This window comes from Magallana gigas, chromosome 10, assembly GCF_963853765.1.
Source record: "Magallana gigas chromosome 10, xbMagGiga1.1, whole genome shotgun sequence".
Taxonomy (NCBI): domain Eukaryota; kingdom Metazoa; phylum Mollusca; class Bivalvia; order Ostreida; family Ostreidae; genus Magallana; species Magallana gigas.
Genome location: NC_088862.1, coordinates 21,510,271 through 21,532,258, shown reverse-complemented (window position 1 = coordinate 21,532,258; position 21,988 = coordinate 21,510,271). Strand labels below are relative to the sequence as shown.

Here is a 21,988-nt window from a genome sequence, read left to right as displayed (position 1 = left end):
CGCTGTACTGTTCTAAAGACACATACCATTTTAAGAAAGGATATCGACGCGGTTTCGAATGTTCAAACCTGCACCCTATGATCGAATTTGTTTGCGCTTGCTCACTAAGAAAGTTTAAAAGTCTGGAAAGATTTAAAAACATGTCATCATCTATTTTAAGGAAATAGCGAGCTCGGGAACAATACGAAATGATCCATCGCAGCATGGCGACAGATTTCTGTGTCAGATTTTCGTAGATCTCTGGTATTTCCTCCATGATCACATCATGATGGATGCGATTCTCTGTTTGCACCAGTTCCTGTATGGACGATTCAACAGCTCTCCCTACGAGGAATCTAACCACAACGTTTGGTCGAACTTTTGTGACGTTCCCCCATGTTTTCCTAATGACGTTTCTCTGTTCAAAGTTTGTAACGGCGCTAGGTATCACTATAAGCAAAAACACGTTTTCTCCATTTTCATCACAAGTTAACGGCGGACCTGAAGAGGGCTGAAAAACGCCTGCATCGATATAAGCCTTCATTCGTCTATAATTATTTTCAACAGTCTTGTCATTTTGCCCTCTAAATGGGGTACAGATAATGTAAACCAAAATCAACACACCGAGAATCCGGGCGATTCTCATCTTAAAACTTTTCTTCATCTAGTCTGTTAACATCTCTCTATACCTGCAATTAAACAAACCTTTCAAAAATCAATAAGTTTTAATATTGCCGGATATGGTTGTAATATGTTCAGTTGAACACATGTTTAAAACAATCAGTGCATCATTAATTTTTGTCGGAAACCTATTTGAACATTTTCTATGAATTAATACAAAATGAATGTTATGGTTTATAAACTTTTTATACATGTAGTCATATTTTACTGACAGATGTTATCCGGAGGCCCATATTGGGACAAAAATTACATTTAAAACAACATCATCTCTAGGACCCCCCCCCCCCCCTCCCCTCCCTTTCTGGGTCAGCGCCTGTATGTTATGATTTTAATAAACAGTACACAAACATTATTCATCCGGAACTCAAAAAGTAACGAGTTTATTTAATGTAAGTTACTTTATGAGTGCTTGATGGTCGTGGCCATTTTTAGACCGTCTTAATCTCCTTCAGATGAAGAGCTCTATGTAAGAATACTGGTACTGTACCAGTTATCGGCTAAGACCAGTTATCGGCTAAACTGAGGGTTCGGGTCTATAGCACGCGAATATCCGAGATTTTTTAATTCAGTCATCTGTTTCTAACAAAGAAAAGTAAGTTTGCTTGAAAATTTTCTTCAATATGTTTTAATCATGAGCTTTAATGATCATTGTTTACCGCTGATTTACATCTTTGCACTTTCAGCTGTGGGGGAAGTGACGTAATAAGTTAAAAATAGAATATGACCTCTTTGTGATACGTAATTATATCCCTTCTTTGATTTGACATATAATATCAATACATATAACATTTATAAAGAAAAGGAACTCACTAAATTCCGAGAGATTCATGGCGCAGTTGAACGCCTGATTGTATAATTATGCATTGATTAGCGTACGATTGTGTGTATTACCGTATGATGATAAAAGAATAATTTTATGAGTTTAATTTATGTATAATAACCCCTACGACCTATAGGCTGACCCCACAAGAGACATAATTCAATCAACACTTTGCAGAATATAAAATCAACATGTACAAGGATTTTACTATGTTATTATCACGAAGCCGATAACTGGTACAGTAAATCATAAAACCTAGGCAAATTCGGGGCTTGCTAAAAAGCACAGAAACAATATGTTTTGGGTTCTAAATGATGATATAATCTAACCGATGGATAGATAAGGAGTTCACAATTTAAAGTATGAAAAGTTTTATTCCAATATATCAAGAAATAAGGAAACACGAAAAGAAAACGTAAAATAATAGCCGATAACTGGTACAGTGCCAGTATAGGAAAATTTAACGTATTTAAAAAGTAAAATTCATGGATTTTTTTCTTTTCTAACTAACAGTTTATAGCTCAAGAAATGATATCTTAATATCTTAGGTAGATCTGAAGGTTAATTAGTTGAACACACAGCCTCCTTAATTAAATTTCCGTTCAGAATTAACATATTATAATCACATTTTTAAATCATTACAGTCCATTTTGATTTAACATTCACTTGATTTATACTTCTAAAAGAACCGCATGTCCGAGGTTTTATATGGATTACCTCACATCCGATGTAGAGGCGAAGTACGCATGCGTTGTCATCATTTCCCCCCTACAGCATCTCTGACTTTATCATCCATGACTTTATGAGGAAAAAAAAGAGAAAAGCTGTTACTCCTTAACTGAAAATTGGGAAAAATACACGTTCACCACGAGGACATATTATAATTAATATCAATGTCGCGACAGCGAAAAATCTATATACCACAAGTGACATTTTTTTTTTATCTCCTTTTATGCAATTTTTACTTTAATATCTTCACTTGGCCAATTATGAATTAATTAACTTGTCTTTTGACTAATTTCTCCTTTACAATAGTACACTACAATTAATCATATTTACAAAAAACATTTATTTTTCAGACAGATTACAGCATAGTGCATGTATTTATGCATATATTATTCAATGCTTTATAACAAAAAGTTTCTTTCTCATAATTCGTTGGGTAAACAACGGTGATAATAAGTCTAGTATATAAGCATACATGTACATGTAAACCATTGACTTTAATGAAGAATAGCTCACATCTCAACAGATGGTAAAATGCGTTGTATTAGGGACTATCATGGACACCTATGTAATACATTTGAGGTTTTTTCCTGCCTCTGCCGGAAAGGCCCGAGAAGTTGCGATTGGTTTTTATGTTGAACTTTGAATCCTTCCTTCGGCTCAGTATTCGTATTGGGGCCATTACTTAAACAACTTAGAATCTACACTATCTGAGGATTATCTGCCTTATTCAACCTACAAATCCTAGCGTTGAAATTCTCCGGGAGAAGATTTTAATACTTTTTATATAATTATGATTCTATGTTGACGTACTCTGATACTTTTTTGGGGCCCCAGTATTGTTTTTTTTTACAATAAATAAAAGCTTCAAATTGTAAAATTTTCCGTAACAAATCATCTTTCAAAATTATTAAAATTTTGGTTAATTTAAGTCACTTGTGTGAGGCCACATTTCACAGAACGCCTAACAACTGTTTTACACTATGGTCATTAATGAAGTCAGGTTAGTCAGGTAAGCCATGCCTGACATTTGATTTATCTCGTCGCTAGAGAACAGTCATTGAGGAAAACAATAAAAATTCACGAGTTCAGCAAAAAAAAAAAATGAATTGAAGTTCTATGAAAACACACGAAAATAAAATCTTACCATTTAATCCAAAATATAATTTACATTTGCTTAGGTATTACTGAGAATCCATGATGTTTCTTTGACAGGAAACGTATGAACAGGTTTTGTATTTATAATACAGTTTTTAATATTAAACGTTAGATATTATTTGTCCATACCTAGAATGAAGTATTCCTTTCCAATCAAAGACCCTGCTACGATGATGACTGTAAGAGAGTAATTCGTATTTTTATATTTAAGTGTCGGTAAGTTTTTATGCATATGATGAAGAAGGGCAAAGGCATGAAAAGACGGGCAAAGGCAATATAAGACCCTATTGATCTATACACTTAAGACATTTTCTCATTTAGATTTTTCTTCATAATTGCGCACCTACGTGTAAAGCAAACATGAAAATGCTCATATACGAGGTAAAATTGTTGCTCAAAATGTATCTAAAACAGTTACAGCTTTTAGTTCTCTTTTAAACACACCCTGAACGTGCGTTGGTCACGGGGCATTGGTATATTGGTAAACAGATAAAAAATAGTTTATGTGATTTAAGAACAACTGGAAGGTATATTTGCCATTTATCTCCTTACAAATGCTCTTTATAAAGATATTAATGGCAAACTCCTGCTATTTAAGTATTAAAGCAACTTGGTGCTTAGTCAAAGTGCTACTGATATTAAGTCAAATCAATTTAGAGTTCTGAAAGCCTTGCAACTTTATAATATGTATATATTCACTTGGTTTTTTTTAAACAAGAAGGACATTTTAACTACTAATATTTGATTTTACACATTAAATTAAATTTCCATAGTTATTGTTTCTCAATTACAACACTCAGCATTCACTGAGTTTAGAACCAGAGTTGAGCAAACTTAATGGCAACAATTACATGTGCATATGAAACTCGATCAGTTGTTTGAAAGAAGAATCATTTCCAAGAAAATGTTATAGTAGATTTGCCTCTGTGTTTTGTATAGTATGGATTTGTTATGATAATATCGGTTATTCTAAGATGAAAATATGCACATCCTATGACACATACCATATTTTTCTATTTGAACAATTGTGTCATCGCAAATTGCACAAACGGTCACATTCATTTATATAAAATCAAATACAATTATTAGTACTATTGAATTGTGTGTATTTGAATAAAATTTCCCATGATTGGAATCCGGTACACTAGACCCCTGTGTTGAATTGAGTATCAATTTATCACTAGCTGTTGTTGTTGTGAGAATCGTAAGAAATAGTTAGAAATAGTGAGAAGAAAGGACCCCGTTATCTTTGATGTGAGACAGCTTGAATGATCGTCTGATTTAAATGCAGTCCCTTACTCGGGACTATGTAAAACTCTTGTTTTCATTCATTTCGGTGTAACAGCATACACGTACTAGTATTTCAAGAGTGATGATACATCCGCTTGTATAACAGTAAAATGTTGATTTTTTTTCTGATCTTGTACATGCACTCATAAGAACCTCAACATGCAATGCCAAACAAGCTCGCTAGCCGCTTTCCAGTACTTTCAGTGCTTTGATTTTTTTCAGTAATAAATGATAATTCACAGCTCAAAGTGTAATACATGAAACTTGTGTTTGATCTGAAGGGTAATTTAATGATACAAATGCAGCCTCTTCCAGCTGTAAGAGCGTCAAGCTCCTGTTAGCTGATAAACAATAGACTACTGTTCATACCTTAATCCCTGGCACATAGGATCGTTTTTTAAAGTGGGGGGGGGGGGGCAAAGTCAACCAAAAAATCTTGACAACCTATGAAAATACATGCTGCTTTCCAAAATCCTAAAAATCCGAAAGGGGCAGGTTTACATATATCTTTAATTTCACTGCTTATTCCTTATTTTTTTTATAAAAGTTGGGAGGGGGGCAACTCCATGTATATTCATTTTTTTATACTTAACTTTTTTTTTTAATTATTGCCAAAAAAGCGAGGAGGGGGCATCCCCCCCCCCTTCAATACTACAATCTTGAGCTGCATTTTACAACGGAACTTACGACTTAAGAGTAAATTAATGAATGCTTATTCATCAAAAACTTATTAATGTTTGAATTTAATGGCTATAAAATATAATTACAGAAATCAAAATTAGCGGAAAAATAATGGTTTTATATAAATTTTGTAAATCCAAGAGAATTCCATGAGGTAAAACGCAGTCCTGACTCCTATAAAATTTGGATAACACTAACACTGGGATTGGGGGAGGGGTCCTGTATTTGGCATGGATAAAAATCAGATTGATAGACAGGGTTTAGAGACTACAGCACATATAAATGTATGCTCTGAACTCGCCCTTATACCGAGTCTTAGGAATAATATTGATGCATGACCAAATCATTAAGCCTTCGTTTAATTTATCTTTCTGTGTTATAACGATATTTACAGAGAAATTGCTTCTTTCAACTTGTTTTTTTTATGAATATGGATTACTATTTAAGAAAATGGACGTGTTTTATTACATTACAAAGTAATTTATTTTGACGTATGAACGTATTAAAATTTAACCCTTTCGCTGCGAGGAGTACAGCGTTAGCGTAATTTATTTAGCCTTCTTAACATATTTTCCCTAAAAAAAAACGTGGCTGCATGATGTATTAGTCTTAAATTTTATTCCTAAAAAAAAAAATCATAATGCATAATTAAGGATGTCGTGTATTTCAGCCATAATTAATCGAATTTCGGAATATAGATGCACTCTCCCCGTCGTGATCTTCGTCAAGATAAAAACTTAATATTAACCGACCTCATGATAAACAGCTATAGCAAGGATAAAATATTGCTATCATTTCTTTTCATCGAAGTATTAAAGATGATTTCTGTCAAATAATGTCCTGTAAAGGCTTGCTAAAGTCGTGTGCGTTTAATGAGAATCAAGATCTTTTTAAGAAAATTAATTACGAGAATCACGAATGTCATGTTTTGAGTACAGCAGGGGCAAGGGAAGGGGGGCAATGCACCTTAAGCTATTTGCCCTCTAGCGCCTCTCTCTCTCTCTCTCTCTCTCTCTCTCTCTCTCTCTCTCTCTCTCTCTCTCTCTCTCTCTCTCTCTCTCTCTCTCTCTCTCTCTCTCACACACACACACACACACACACACACACACACACTAAAATACACATATATGCATGCACTTTTTTTTACATGTGCAGTATGGAGAAGCGTCATAGGGAAACGTATGTACATGTGTATATATATATTTATGGAAGGTTGTTGATAACAAGTATAGTTCCCCACAGTTAGGGATTTAATGCTCGTCTAATTAAGAATCATCGTATCAACAAGTATTCAATGAAAATTGCATAAACGGACCAATTCTCATGAAAATATCTGTGCGTCATCACTTCAGTATGTCGATGTAAGCAAAAAACAAGAAATATGTCACTACCTTGATCATGCGAATTCCGTATTTATAATAGTTATGTACATGTATATATACCTTTTAATTAATTAATCGACTCACAAGATTAGAAGATGAAGAGGAAGAAGAAAAATTAGTTACCTCTTCATTTAAAAACGTCCATTGTCTCCTGGCGTCAATACTTCGAACAATAATGAAATTTTACCTGTGCTAAACTGCTTCATACCTAACCTTTTGCCTTTGCCAGGAAGACTTGACAGTTGTTGTAAGAATGTTCAAGAACGACACGTGTAGACGGGACTGTTCGTGATCGTAAAAATTTTAATTGGACAGAATATATACATGGATATGTTAATGAATGTCGCTGGCTTCGGAAAGAATGCACATAAAGGGCTACTTGCATGTTTTGAGAATGTCAACTTGGTCCGTCGTTTTGCAGCCATTTTGAGACATTCGCCACTTGCACAGAACCAAAAAAATCCCCGGATTTTGAACAATTCACCAGATTGATTTGTTAATTTTTATACGTAATTTTTTAACAAATTTTCTGTTCGCCAAGTTTGCTTCTACAACTTTTCAGTATTGAACAAGAAATCACCATGTTAAAAAAAACACCCCCCTTCCACCACCACCCACAACACATATTCGGCTAAATGGAGGTCTGAAAACCAAGAGAAAGGCGTACTATATGCTTTTTATTATGCGTGGATCTAAAAAAAGTGTGGGGGGGGGGGGTCTCATAGTAAAATTAATTGCCGAAAATAGGTCTTGAATCCCCCATCGCAAACGAAATTATCCCTCGCCCACGCCATATCCCCGCCAACCGCGCCGTGGAAAATGTTGTTTCTGAATTGCGCATGTATATAATTTATTAAACAAATGCAAAGTTGACTATAGTATATCCCAAGTTATTGCTTCCATCACTTGTTGATGATTTTTAATAAAAATACACATACCTGTGAAAGAAGTACAGTTGAAATCAATGAAATGGAAAATATCCAAGATATCCTCATTGACAAATTATCCCTTTTCACTCATAAAATTTCACAGGAACGAAAACTTTCTTACTGAGATTTATAATGGGAAATGTTTACATCTTTCCTCCATTCGGAAGTACTCGGGACACCTCGCGCAATTTTTCAACGTTATCATCAGGCTTATTAATGGCTGATACATTGCAAAATCCCCGTAGATTTTCTATTTTGGGATGTGTATTGACACCTGAAGCGGTAGAGGGGGCGTTTCAAAACAGATAATATGGACATTTTTCATATTAATGGATGAACGTAGTTTGATCACAAAGGTATTTATGATTATCAAAATATCAAGCGAAAAGTGGCGGAAGTTCAGTGCGAGACATCAGACCACCAAGGCGATTAAAAGGTTTATACCAGAAAAAGATACAAATGTTCAAATAGGAAAACTCTAAAGAAACCGAAGAACGGAGGAGTTACGAACGATCATTGAATAAAATCTACTTTACATGCTACATTGAAATTTGGTTACTTGTCGAGGGCTGCAATATGGGTAGTCTACAACTTAACCATCAGATCTGCCTTATGCTTTTAAAAATATATGATATGTTTGGCCTTAAATTATTACTATATTACTACGTATACAAAAATCTCACCATTTTAGCGTTATAATATGTAAATTCAGGCACAAAGCATCGTTTTTTAAAGGGGACAGACTCATCGAAAAAATCTTGACAAGCAAAATCATGAAAATCCTAGTCCGTGGGTTGGGGGGGGGGGGCGTAGTCTACCTATAACTTCATTCTCTGTCTTAATTTCGTTCTTTCATTTTTAATTTTCTACATACTTCCAAAAAAGTTTGGGGGGGGGCAACTCCATGATAACTCAATTTTAACAAAAATCTTTGTTGCGAGAAAAACGTTTTTTTAAAGGCTATATCTTTATACTGCGAAAGACGAAGAGGGCCACTTGAAAAAATATTTTTATCTCGTAATTACGAGAAAAGATCTCGTTATTACGAGTGAATTATCTCGTTATTACGAGTTAATTATCTCGTAATTACGAGAAAAGATCCATTTAAAATGGTGTGATTCATTATTTATTTTTTTATGTACAGTGTATGAACTACTGCAATACACATACTTACATAATCATCGTTTATTAAGAGCGAACACATAATGCTATAAAATCGGACCAAGCAGTTTTAAATGAATTTCAGAAGAGGTAGCAAACCAGATTGATTAATAAATTCATTGAACTATTTATTGATAATTAAGAAGTATACGTGTAATTTGTTTTCAGACTCCAAAATATTAATAATGATACAAAATCAATTATTTTCGATATATATGTTGGTTTTGTATGATCATATAAAACACAATTCGGGTAAATCCTGTATATCTATGACTGAAACTATATAGTCATTTAAGTTATCTGTAACTAATAGAATTGTGTTTTTACGACAAAAAGGACTATATCTGGTATTTACTTCGGAGTTGGGATTATAATATATCTACACTGAACAGTAAAATTACATGAAATTCTTTTCTTTTATTCATAAAAGATAAAATGTCAAATCCGATCATTTTGATATGTAGAAATTAATGAATAATGAACGTTGTTATTTAAATATTAATCAAAATTGAATCAACGTTTCTGGAATTAAAAAGATAGACTGATAGATTGATCCAGTCGACTTGGAATTCTTTTCAGAAACGCACCATTTTATATAGATCTTTCTCGTAATAACGAGATCTTTTCTCGTTATAACGAGAAAATTATCTCGTAATAAAGAGATCTTTTCTCGTAATTACGAGAAATTTATCTCGTATTATCGAGATCTTTTCTCGTAACAACGAGATAATTAACTCGTTATAACAAGATCTTTTCTCGTAATTACGAGATCTTTTCTCGTAATAACGAGATAATTAACTCGTAATAACGATATCTTTTCTCGTTATTACGAGATAAAAAAAAAAATTGTGTGACCCTATTCGTCTTAAATTTTGTATTATACATAGATCTTTGTCTAAAAGAGATAGATAAAGCCTATAAATGGCCATGACCATTAGCCGTCTTAAAAAAATTAAACAAGAAAACATACTATTCAAACAATACTCTCCATCCGTCGAGCCTTCCCTGCTGTGACTCCACTGTATATTGAAGATTAGAGAGAATTATTTCACCTTAACGCAAAAGTAATGTGCACTATTTTAATATACATCTAGTATGTGCATCCGTCACGGCAGATGTCAAATCTTCGCTTATGAGCTGTCGCATTATGTCGATTCTTGGGAAAGATATCAAAGTGGCATTGATCTTTTCTACACATTAAAACTAAACTGTATATATTTTTCGAGCGAAAATCGATGGCAACAGCAATTTTATTTTTGTATCAGTCCAGTAAGTTTGGTTATACATGTACATAACACTACAGGTTACAAATCATTCAGACTTAAGGTGGAATGTCATTCACTAAAATTAACAGTAAATTATATGATTATGAAAGATATAACGATAAATATACTCTTTATATGTCAAATAAGCAAAAAGTTTGCAGTTTAGGGATAAGTAACAACAAAAGCCCCTAGGGGATTCGAACTCGGGATGTACTGATCAATAGACACTAGGTTATGGAGTAAGTTACATATTCGACGATAAAATCCTTTTCATAAAACGAAATGTCGTGTCGATCAGCGTCAGCCATTTTGTGATAATGTGTTGTTGCACCTTAAGGTTTCATAGTACACTTTTTTGCCCTTAGATAGATTCAAAATGAAGCATAAATTGGGTGGATCATACATTTTATATATCTTAATCTAATTCATGATATTGTGAATCTGAAAAATACCAAATAAATTGGAACACCTACAGAATTTGAATTACCTTGTCAAAAAATTGTAATGTACAGTAATATAATTATTTTTTTTTAACTTTTTGTTCATTGGCCCATCATATAACTTTTAATAAAGAAAAATAACTTTTTCAACTATCCAAAAGTGTAATTATATACCTAAATAAAATCACATGTGATACATAATGTATTGTACGAAAACATAATAATACATGCAAATATAGGAATGTTACATTCATCAGTTTACTTAGTAAAATAAGTTGAACCCCTGGCTTACCCGGTGGACATAACATCTACATATTCATACAGTCCATCACTATACGTCCCCCGGTAAAGCGCTAATACACATAGACAGTCCCTATGTTTATAGGGTATATTATTGTTTTGAAAAGAACTACAAATGTCAAAGTTTATATAAATTAACTACCAAAAGTTGAAAAAGCCCATTTTCTTTTGTATTTTTAAGTATTGTCAGAACAGTGTGTCGTAAAATTTATACTCTTTGAATGAGTTTTTTTTTTATCTATAAAATTGATTCGGGTAAATTTTCAAGTCTACAATACATTTTACATTTTTATAATCTATATGCAATAAATGACAAAAAATAATTCTATAATTTGGTGACCTGTGTTTCTTCCAGGTAGAACCCCACGGCAATATTTTTCCATTTAATGTCAAAATTTAAACATCTCGCATTCCGCTAATATTTGAGTTCAAATTTGGTAAATATTTGTTTAATTATTTTGTATTCACATAGCCAGTTTGTTCTTTTGCGCAATGAATCGAATATATCAGACGAACTTTATAAAGTTCAACTCTCTTCAAAAATATCCTTAACATATAGAATTCCGCTTTTAATCCAATTTTCAAAGCAGATTTTGATATGTTACATACATTTCACTTTTAGTTAGTGACTTATCAACAGTCAGTTTTATTGCCATGGTTACTGGTGCTGCATTTTGTCAGTGCTTACTGCCGACCACTTCATATTATATAAATAGTGCCTGTTTGGGAGGGTAACAGTTGAAATTGACACCCCGAGAAAACCATTGTCAACCGACGCGAAGCGGAGGTTGACAATGGTTTTCGAGGGGTGTCAATTTCAACTGTTATCCTCCCAAACAGGCACTATTTATTTTGTTATACTGAATGTCTTTTTTAAATTTTTTAAGAAAATTTTACTGCTTTCATATAGGAATAACGTGAATTCTACAGCGAACCGTACGCGCATTTTTTTCGCGCATGTAACATTTTTTAATGTTACCCGTTGCCAAGTGCGTTGCTAACGCTGAGGGTAATAGTAAATATTATTAACTGCGTCTTAACCAATCAGATTTCAGTATTTAACATGAAAGTATAACAATGTAAATTACTATTTATTTCCGCTCTCAATATCTTAAACTTTCTAAATCACGGCTGTTAACTACAATAGGTCAATAAATATTTGTAAATTGCTCATTTTCATCGATTAATGTAAACTGCCTACAGCCTTATTTTACGGTTATAAATAACTGCTGATTAATTAATTAATCATCAATTAATTAAATGATTGATTAACTTGCAGATAATTATAGGTTATTCCGTAAACAGCCTTTCTTACTATTATTAATAAATGTCAAACGATTATCTCAAAGTTGATAACATGCACATATGCATGTCTTTTCACTTTTAGATGAATTGCGTACTGTTACTGATACTGTGGAGTCATTTGAAATCGCAGGGGACATTTTTTCGTGGATTGTGTTTATTTATTTTTTTTTGGGGGGGGGGGGGGTTCTCGTGATTAATTATTTTTGTATGCTGTCAATGTCTTGCTTACTGCTATTAATACTGGAAACTGTTTAACTTACATCTAATTACATGCATGTGTATTTAATTTACTGTATGCTGCCAGAGCGTTAACTGTTAAACAATAAAATGTTTTCTTTGGTGATTCATTCGGGATATGAAGGTAGCGACATTGCAGAAAAAATACATATGTAATTTTTTTTTCTGCAATGATCGCTACCTTCATTACCCGAATGAATCATCAAAGAAAGCATTTTATTGTTTATATTAACATCTTTCTTTAAGCCAGTTGATAAATTGATTATGAAAAGTAAGTAAAATTCACTAAATTACTGTTAATGTACGTAAGTACGTTAACTAAAAGAAACAGCCAAATCGTCTCCTGTGAGACTTTGAGTCTGACGTCGGCATGATTATTTCGTGCAGTCCGTGATTTTTCCTAGGTAGTTGTAGGTCTCGACCAATCGATAAACTGGGCGTGTTAAGTTTGGTCCTGTCATTTTCTTGTCAGTTTCAGCCGCTGTAGATTTCGACCAATCAATAAACGGGGCGTGTAGATTTCAAGCTGGCTGTTTCTATAGAGCTATGAATTAACTATATGTTTCCGTAAGAAATAGAGGGAATAATACTTGGTAGATATAAATATTTAATGATAACTGTCAACTGTTCGATAATCTTACAGTTAATTACATGTATTACTGTGTTTTACTGTATGATGTCAGATGCATTGTGTACTATTATTGATATATGTCAACTGATTCACTTACAGTTAATGACATGAATGCATGTGTATTACTATAAGCTGCCTGATGGCGTTCTTACTCTAGTATTTAGCTCAAAATTCTGTGCTGCTGAAGCAATGGCGAAAATTAAAAATATGGAAAACTACTGGGGCCCGTTTCTCAAAAAGGCGTAAATCTGGGCCTAAGTTAGTCCGACTAACAAAGTTACGCCAATATTTAATCGGGTCTAAATTGCGTTTCTGAGAGAGGCGTAAGTTAGGGTTTAAATGTCGAAGAACTTAGACATATCCGCTGAGTACTAAGCATGCGCATATCGTATTTTGTTTTGCTCTGAGGCTATGATTATATGTGGTGGATCAATTTTCCAATTTTTAGTACATGTAGTACCCGAAAGTACACATGTTATACTTTACCACTTAATTTGCATAGTTCAAGCTGTTCATGACATTTTATATTAACAAAATTTGAACAAATGCCTATAGTACACTTCTTAACATAATGAAATTTTAGAGAAAAACAGTTGATATGAAAGCGGCATATATAAGAGGTTTCAGAAACCAAATATGTGACAATTAAATGCACTGTAGATGATATTGAGGCACAATCTTACATATTAATTGAACGAAACAATACATAGAAATTAACTTCAATGTTCGTGTAAACTAGAATACATGGACAAGGTACAGTGGATATACCCAAATACGTCTGTAGAATGAGAAGTATGCTTCATAGACACTGTAGATCTTTAGACATTTTCAAATGCTGGGATAAGGCTTGATTCTTTTTTATCAATTCACTATATTATTTATAGAAAATAATATGACCATGAGTATAACAGCAACCAATTGAAATCGAAAATATCTACTGTATAAATATTATTACATGAACCTTGTCCATCTGTCACGGTGTGAAATTCAATCTTTCGGACTATATTTAATTATTGTGTAAATTATGTTTTTCGGACTTTGTGTTAATTGTTACAAAAACTTTTCATCTATTTCGACAACTGTTTTATAAACGTTATAAATTCCGCGCAGCATTAATCCCACCTGAGGCACAATCAGTGATGGACAGCTAATCTTTTAATTGACTTCTGTTTATGTTTATTGACACTTAAGCTTCTTTCATCTTATTAATCCTTTTATGTACATGCTGCTAAAATGTCCCTAGACACTCAATAACTGTTTGATAATTGATTTACTTACATCTGTATTTCTTATGTTAATCCTTCATTGTGTTGTTCCATTGTTCATTATATATTATTCTGAATTGTAAATTATAGTCAGTTGGAATCAGACCTTCGGTGCTGATGCATACCAAACTCATGTAAAAGTATATTTCATGTCAAGTCTATATAAAAGTCTGAAAACTAAAAAGCGTGTTGGCTTGTTGGAGGTTTCATGAGGCTGGGTCCAACAACAAGAGAATAAGCTCACGGTTGGCCCAGTATTAGTCCTGTACGGGAGCGGGCGCACCGTAATATTTGGTGGATAAACCTAAGGGTAATGACACCCGGGACTGCTACATATATTTTGTAGTAGTCAGATCCTGGACCTCTACAACAGTTTAGCGAGTTTCCCCAGATTAAGAGTCTACAGATGAAGAAGACGATTTAAACTAGATTCAACATGGAATATTCTTTCCGACCGCAGTGGAGACAGAAGAAGTTCAGCTTTCCCTCCTGTCAGCGTCCAGTGTGCGGAAGGTGTGGAAACGTGCATCCCAACGTTTTATGTTTCGCGTTCAACCAGAAGTGTTACCGATGTCACAGAATTGGACATTATTCCGGAATGTGTTTTACACAGATGAAGAAACCCACAAAATGTGTTGAAAAGGAAGCAGGTTTGGGTCGTAAAAAGACGCGAGACATGAAACGACTGTGCAAATATCTTGAAAACAAACGTACTTTGAGAGAATTGCCGTTTAATTCAATTCGTAACAATCAATTTCATTCTTTGTTTGATACCTCAAGTATTCTACGAACTGAGCTACACAACATTAAGATTCAGCTACGCAAGTCCGATCTACTTACGAAGAGTATGGCTGAAAATCTACAACGTGCTAAGTCTGAGAACGCAAGACTTCAAAGTGAAAATACGGATTTTAGAACAAAGCTCCAAGAAAACTCGAAACGTTCTGACATTGATATTTATGTAAAGAAAATACAAAAATTAGAAGCAGAGGCGCACGGTGATAAAGTACTCATGGATTTAATGCAGAGGAAACTAAAAGATATCGGGAGTGAACATTCTCAATATGTAATGAAAATTCAGACAGAGGCTGACGACACAATCAAACAGCTGAGGGAACAAAACAACGCCCTGCTGCAGACCATTTATGTGTTGGAATGTGATAACGAACATCTAGAGGCCGTGTTGCACGATAAACAACTTGACCGCCGATTTCAACCACACAGGCAGCAAAGAAGACAACAACGCGGTTACCGTCGATGATAAAAATTCAAAACACGAGGACGTGTTTTACGTGGACGCGAAGCATGTGTCACGGTGTGAAATTCAATCTTTCGGACTATATTTAATTATTGTGTAAATTATGTTTTTCGGACTTTGTGTTAATTGTTACAAAAACTTTTCATCTATTTCGACAACTGTTTTATAAACGTTATAAATTCCGCGCAGCATTAATCCCACCTGAGGCACAATCAGTGATGGACAGCTAATCTTTTAATTGACTTCTGTTTATGTTTATTGACACTTAAGCTTCTTTCATCTTATTAATCCTTTTATGTACATGCTGCTAAAATGTCCCTAGTCACTCAATAACTGTTTGATAATTGATTTACTTACATCTGTACTTCTTATGTTAATCCTTCATTGTGTTGTTCCATTGTTCATTATATATTATTCTGAATTGTAAATTATAGTCAGTTGGAATCAGACCTTCGGTGCTGATGCATACCAAACTCATGTAAAAGTATATTTCATGTCAAGTCTATATAAAAGTCTGAAAACTAAAAAGCGTGTTGGCTTGTTGGAGGTTTCATGAGGCTGGGTCCAACAACAAGAGAATAAGCTCACGGTTGGCCCAGTGTTAGTCCTGTACGGGAGAAAGCGCCCCGTAATACATCCTCTGTTCCAATCTTGAAAGAATGTAGACAATGACATGGATACGATTCTTGATTTTCTGCGATTCAAATGATAATAGTTTTGAAAGATATTGATAGTCAACAATTAACAAGACAGGAATTATAAACATTTGAGGCCGGGGTCTCCCCAACTCCCATTCCTGTTTTTGGTTTAATCGATCGATCGATTGTTTTGTTTTGGTTTTTTTCGGGGGGGGGGGGGTTGAAAGTAATATACACCATCAACAGGGAATAATTCGCCCTGTTTAATTTTCAATCATTTCACCCTCGTTGTCAGCGGGCGAATCTATGTTGATTTTCAATATCTAATATTAAGTAACTTAAGTAACAGCTGTGACTGGGCGAAGTCACGACAGAGTGAAACTGTTTGCAAGTGTAGAAGGACGGAAATTACACGGGACCAAAATAAACCTGTATACAGTATCTTGATTAAAATAAAGATATAAAAGCAGTTATCTAAGAACACCCTTCCTATTTAAAGAAAGTTTTATAGATAAAAGGTTTTTACAAGTTTAATGGAAAAGGCATCTAAAAAAAATCCCTTATCCCCTTCCGGATAAGACATTTTGCATCTTTGCGGTTTTAACAAGTGCATGTGAGTTTTACTTTTTTCCCTATCTGCTTTGGGTTGTTGGGGTGTGGGTGTATACAATTGTTTATATAATAAGTATGACAAATGCAAGCTAGTTAAATTTGTAAATAATGCACACTGTTGTAAAACTGCTAAAACAGCGCTTTTGTATTGCAAGTCGACAACTTCGAAATAAAAAAAATCCCTTGATATACGTACATCTTAAAAATGATGAAACAAAACTATTATGAATTCAAGTAATTAAAGATAATTTTATTTGTTTATTTGTACTCACTTCAAGTAAATGAGTACAAATAAACGATACATATGAATATGCACGAAGATCATTGATAGTACATGTGCCCCATACCTATTTTAAAAGAATTACGATCGATGCATATGTTAAATATGAACGCAATTGATTACTTCATCCTAGAATTAATAAGATTAATGAATTTGATTTCCAAACATTCAAGGTGAGTATGTGAAATTTTATAATATTCGATAACCTTGACAAACGCTTGTCAACAGATCTAAAATTGATACACACTCTGCACGCTTCTAAAACATATTTTAAGCAATATTTTAACAAACAAAAATTGATTGTATCTAAATGCAAGTTCATAAACATTCCAAAATACATGTAGCTTTCATACGGTTTTGTAATGATATTAGGAGTAAAAAAATGAAAATGAGAATACATACGTGTTGTAGAGTTTTCAGTAATACATGTATAGGTAAAGAACAAACAACCACACACAAGGACAAATTACAAATGTAAACGTTTTGAGTTGCTCCTATTCATAATTTTGAAATCAGTTTCGTTTCACAGGTTCAAATTTGATTAGAAACATTAAATTCTAGTCCATGCTTACTGAGTATTGATTAAAAAAATCAATAATTTATTCGTACTTATGTACATCTATCTTGTCGGGGAATACATGTTTAATTTAGAAATAAAGCATCTTTTTAATTATTGTGTTTATATCATTTATCGGGGTATACCCATCTTTAATTCTTCATACTTAAAGTAGATTTCTTTAAAGAGTAGTAATGAATATTACACACGTTTAATAAGGTAAGCCCATTAATTATCAAATTGATTTAATCTTGATTTATTTAGATATAACTAAATAACTTAAGTTGCTTAATATTAGACAGTGAAAATCAACAAATCTTAAAGAACAAGGGACGTTTTTAGCAGTATTTGGCCGCAAAATTTATCATATTTTCAACGTCTTAGTTTTTTTTTTTGATGTGGTGCATTGTACTAAGTTCGATACTGGCTAAATTCTACAGGCACCAAAATGACGTCATTTTTCATTATGACGTCACTAGTGTACGCTAAACATGGAATGATCTCCAAAAATCGTTATATTATATAGAAATATGAATAATCTTTGCTGAAATTAAAACTTTTCACATGCATTAACCACTTTTATATTTAAAATACTTATTTTCTGTATCATAACAAATTCATATACTGAAAATGGTGACGGTTAATAACTGTGAACAATGTGAATTTTAGCAAAAAGGATTAGAAAATTTCACATTTTAACAACGTATTTCAAACAACGCGATCCGACACGGGCAGTTACTCGGCGTAACACGCGGTTTTTACCGGTGAAAGAGGGTTCATCTATAAAAATCTAAAATAATTTTTTGTATACGTAAGAGAAGCCAAAAGGAAAAAAGAAATAGAAATTGCAACCGAAAAATAAATAAATTGATAGATAAATAAATAAATAGAAAATTACAACACACACACATTTTAGATGTAAACGATTATATAACAAATTTTACAGTGGATTTTTTGTTGAGATCATAGCAGAAAATAATCGCCGACATATTGAAAGGATTGATCAAAGCACTAATAATTTCCTCTTTAAATAAACACTTTATGTTTAAGTCCATTTGTATCCGTCATATGTGATCGAAGTAGTTTAATCAATCGTAAAACCAGAACAGACGTTAGACATATTGTCATATTGTCTTCGTCTTCCGTGATCTTTTCTTACTTTTGACTAGTACCGATGGTCGGCCGATTAAATAGACAAGTTCGCAATTGCTGAATATTCTGTAACTTCGTGGGCTTTGCTTCAATTTATTGAGGAAAAGGGTTCCGCGCCTGACCGCCGCTTATATATTCACCGATAGCCTGTAAATGTTAAACTTAATCCGTATACGGTTGATCGTCAGTGCATCAGCCGATTTGTCAAAATCGCCCCAAAGACCAGTTGACCCTCGATCGTCAGTCGGCCGATATTTACGAAAATCCAAATGCCGAAATGTCGATCGACCGAGCGACGACAGACATAAGAACTGTCTTCCGAAGGTCAGAAGATGATCGAGAATTGCTCGATGGACTACTAGTATTGAACGATTGGTCTAACTGAAGAAATCGGCCACCGACGCAGAAAAAAAATGTAACTTGGCCCGATGAACACAAAATTGGTCGGCCGACGAAAAATGAATACGACATCGTCCAAGACAACGGCTGATGAAATGCCGACTGTCACCCGATTAATCCTATTTTTACCCCCCCCCCCCCCTCCATAAAAAAAGTCCGCCGTTGCTCGTTTTTGGAAATGAGTCTCGGGTTTTACTCTGTTCAGCGATATCAAATCTAAAATATTAATGAAAACAATTATACCTTCTCGATAAGAACAATATATGAAGTTAATTTCAACTTATATTTTCTTTCTATAAAACATTTTTTTATTTATTAGTATCTATTTTTTTTTTCTATAAAACGTGCACCTGTTTCATACATCGGCATATTAAAGGAATAAGGAATCATTCTTTGAGTATTATGAGGTGATAATTAAGGTCGGGGCGTGATCAAATCCAATAAAGCCCGACGAGCTTTATGATAAATTTGATCACGCCCCAACCGAAATTATCACCTCATAATATTCAAAGTCTTATTTGAATAAATTTCATTTATTCTAGACTCACGGTTTAAACAACGATCTCCACACAATGACTAAAAGTTTGTAGACGATCTATGACCTGGTATATAGGTTTTATCTATACAAAGCACACGTAATTAGATTGAAAGGAAAGTGCATTGACATGTGCTCGTTCTTAATACTTGCTAGAAGTTAAAATATATTATTCATCTGTTAATTAATCAGTTTTCTTGTATATTATTGTACCGGTTGGTAAATGATTTTCTTTGTGAAAATCCCGCATTTATAAAGTTGCTAAATTGTTCTATCCACGCGCGTCGATTGTCTTAAATTACATGTAGTTGTTTGTGTATTAGAAAAAATCTAAAAAATAACAAAGTATAAGTAAGATATTAAACAATAAAATGCTTTCTATGGTGGTTCATGCGGTAAATGAAGGTGGCGACATTGCAGAAAAAAATTACATTACCCGCGTTCTTTTTCTCTGCATTGATCGCTAATTTATTGTTTACATTTAAATCTTTCTATCAACAAATTAATAAATTGGTTGAAAAAAGTCAGAAAAATTAACAATATTATTGTAACGTATATCAGTACGTTAGGTATAAGAAACAGCTTAATCGTCTCCTATTGGAATTTGATTCTGACATCACCATGATTATTTCGTGTAGTCCGGGATTTTTCTTAGGTTGCTGAAGGTTTCGACCGATCGATAAACTAGTAAGAACTGGATCGTTTATATTTCAGTTCTGTCAATTTCAACAGAGCTATGAATGTACAATCCATTTTCGTAATAAAATTGAGGGAATCATACTTGGTGGATGTAAATAATATATTCATTCACCTCTACTGGCTTTCGAGTATTTCTCTCGTTTCTGCAGTACGGATTCCCGTAAACTATGTCGGGTTAGTTTATATTCTAAACAAAGGGAATGGAAAGTTTGGAAATAAATACTAATACAAAAAAAAAAAAAGAAAAAAGAAAAAAAAAAGAGAAATGTTTGGTTGTGTTAAAATCCAGCTAAGCCTGTCCGTCATGTTTATGACGCCGCGTTAAAGGCTTCGTAAAATGTCGACGTTTCGTTTTAAAAAGGCGCCGTGTTTAGCGTAAAATGTATCATACTTACACTAAAGTTATATGAATAAGTCATATACTATTGAGTTTTGTTTATTCTTGGCTTTTGAAAATGGTAGGTATCATTAGATTTTAAAACACGGCATTTTTTTGCCAATAACGTCCGCTGACAACGAGGGTAAAATGACGGGGGCGAATAATTCCCTGTATACTTACAGTATATATTACTTTCAACTCCCCCACCCCCCCCCCCCCCTCCCCGAAAAAACCCCAAAACAAAACAATCGATTAAACCAAAAACAGGAAAAGGAGTTGTGAAGACCCCGGCCTCAAATGTTGATTATTCCTGTCTTGTTAATTGTTGACAATATATTTCAAAACTATTATTATTTTAATCGCAGAAAATCAAGAATTGTTTCCATGTCATTGTCTACATTCTTTCGATATTGGAACAAATGATGGAACTTTTCTTCCTTCTGTACACATGGACAAGGCTCATGTAATGTTATTTATGCAGTAGATATTTTCGATTTTAGTTGGTTGCTGTTTATAACGCATGGTCATATTATTTTCTATAAATAATATAGTGATATGGTAAAAAAGAATCAAGCCTCATCCCAGCAACTGAAAGTGTCTAAATATCTATATGAAGCATACTTATCATTCTGCAGATTTATGCGGGCATATCTACTGTACCCTGTCCCTGTATTCTATAAATATTTGAAGTTTACACGAACATTGGAGTTAATTTCTATGCATTGTTTCGTTCAATTAATATGTACGATTGTGCCTCAGTATCATCTACAATGCATTTAATTGTCATATATTTGGTTTCTGAAACTTTTAAAATATGCCTCTTTCATATCAACTGTTTTTCCTTAAAATTTCGTTATGTTATGAAGTGTATAGGCATTTGTTCAACTTTCATTAACATAAACTGTTATGAACAACTTGAACTATGCACATTCAGTGGTAAAGTATAACATGTGTACTTTCGGGTACTACATGTACTATGAATTGGAAAATTGATCCACCACTATAATCATAGCCTCAAAGCAAAACAAAATACGATATGCGCATGCTTAGTACTCAGCGGATATGTCTAAGTTCTTCGACATTTAAACCCTAACTTACGCCTCTTTCAGAAACGCAACTTAGAACCGACTAAATACTGGCGTAACTTCGTTAGTCGGACTAACTTAGGCCCATATTTACGCCTTTTTGAGAAACGGCCCCCTGGAATCTGATTGGTCAATAAATATGGGG

The 21,988-nt window shown here is 33.6% G+C and overlaps 1 non-coding gene across 2 annotated transcripts; it reads right to left on the bottom strand.

The window, feature by feature from the left end:
- Positions 1-378: 378 nt before the first annotated feature.
- On the bottom strand, positions 379-9,897 carry LOC105320650 (uncharacterized). 2 transcript variants are annotated; one of them, XR_010710407.1, is made up of 4 exons: positions 9,778-9,897; positions 3,494-3,541; positions 2,198-2,278; positions 379-668 (listed from the first exon to the last, which is right to left on the bottom strand). It is a non-coding gene; the product is annotated as an uncharacterized protein (transcript). The 2 variants fall into 2 exon arrangements; XR_010710408.1 differs by lacking the exon at positions 9,778-9,897 and adding an exon at positions 6,841-7,408.
- Between the last annotated feature and the right edge of the window lie 12,091 nt (positions 9,898-21,988).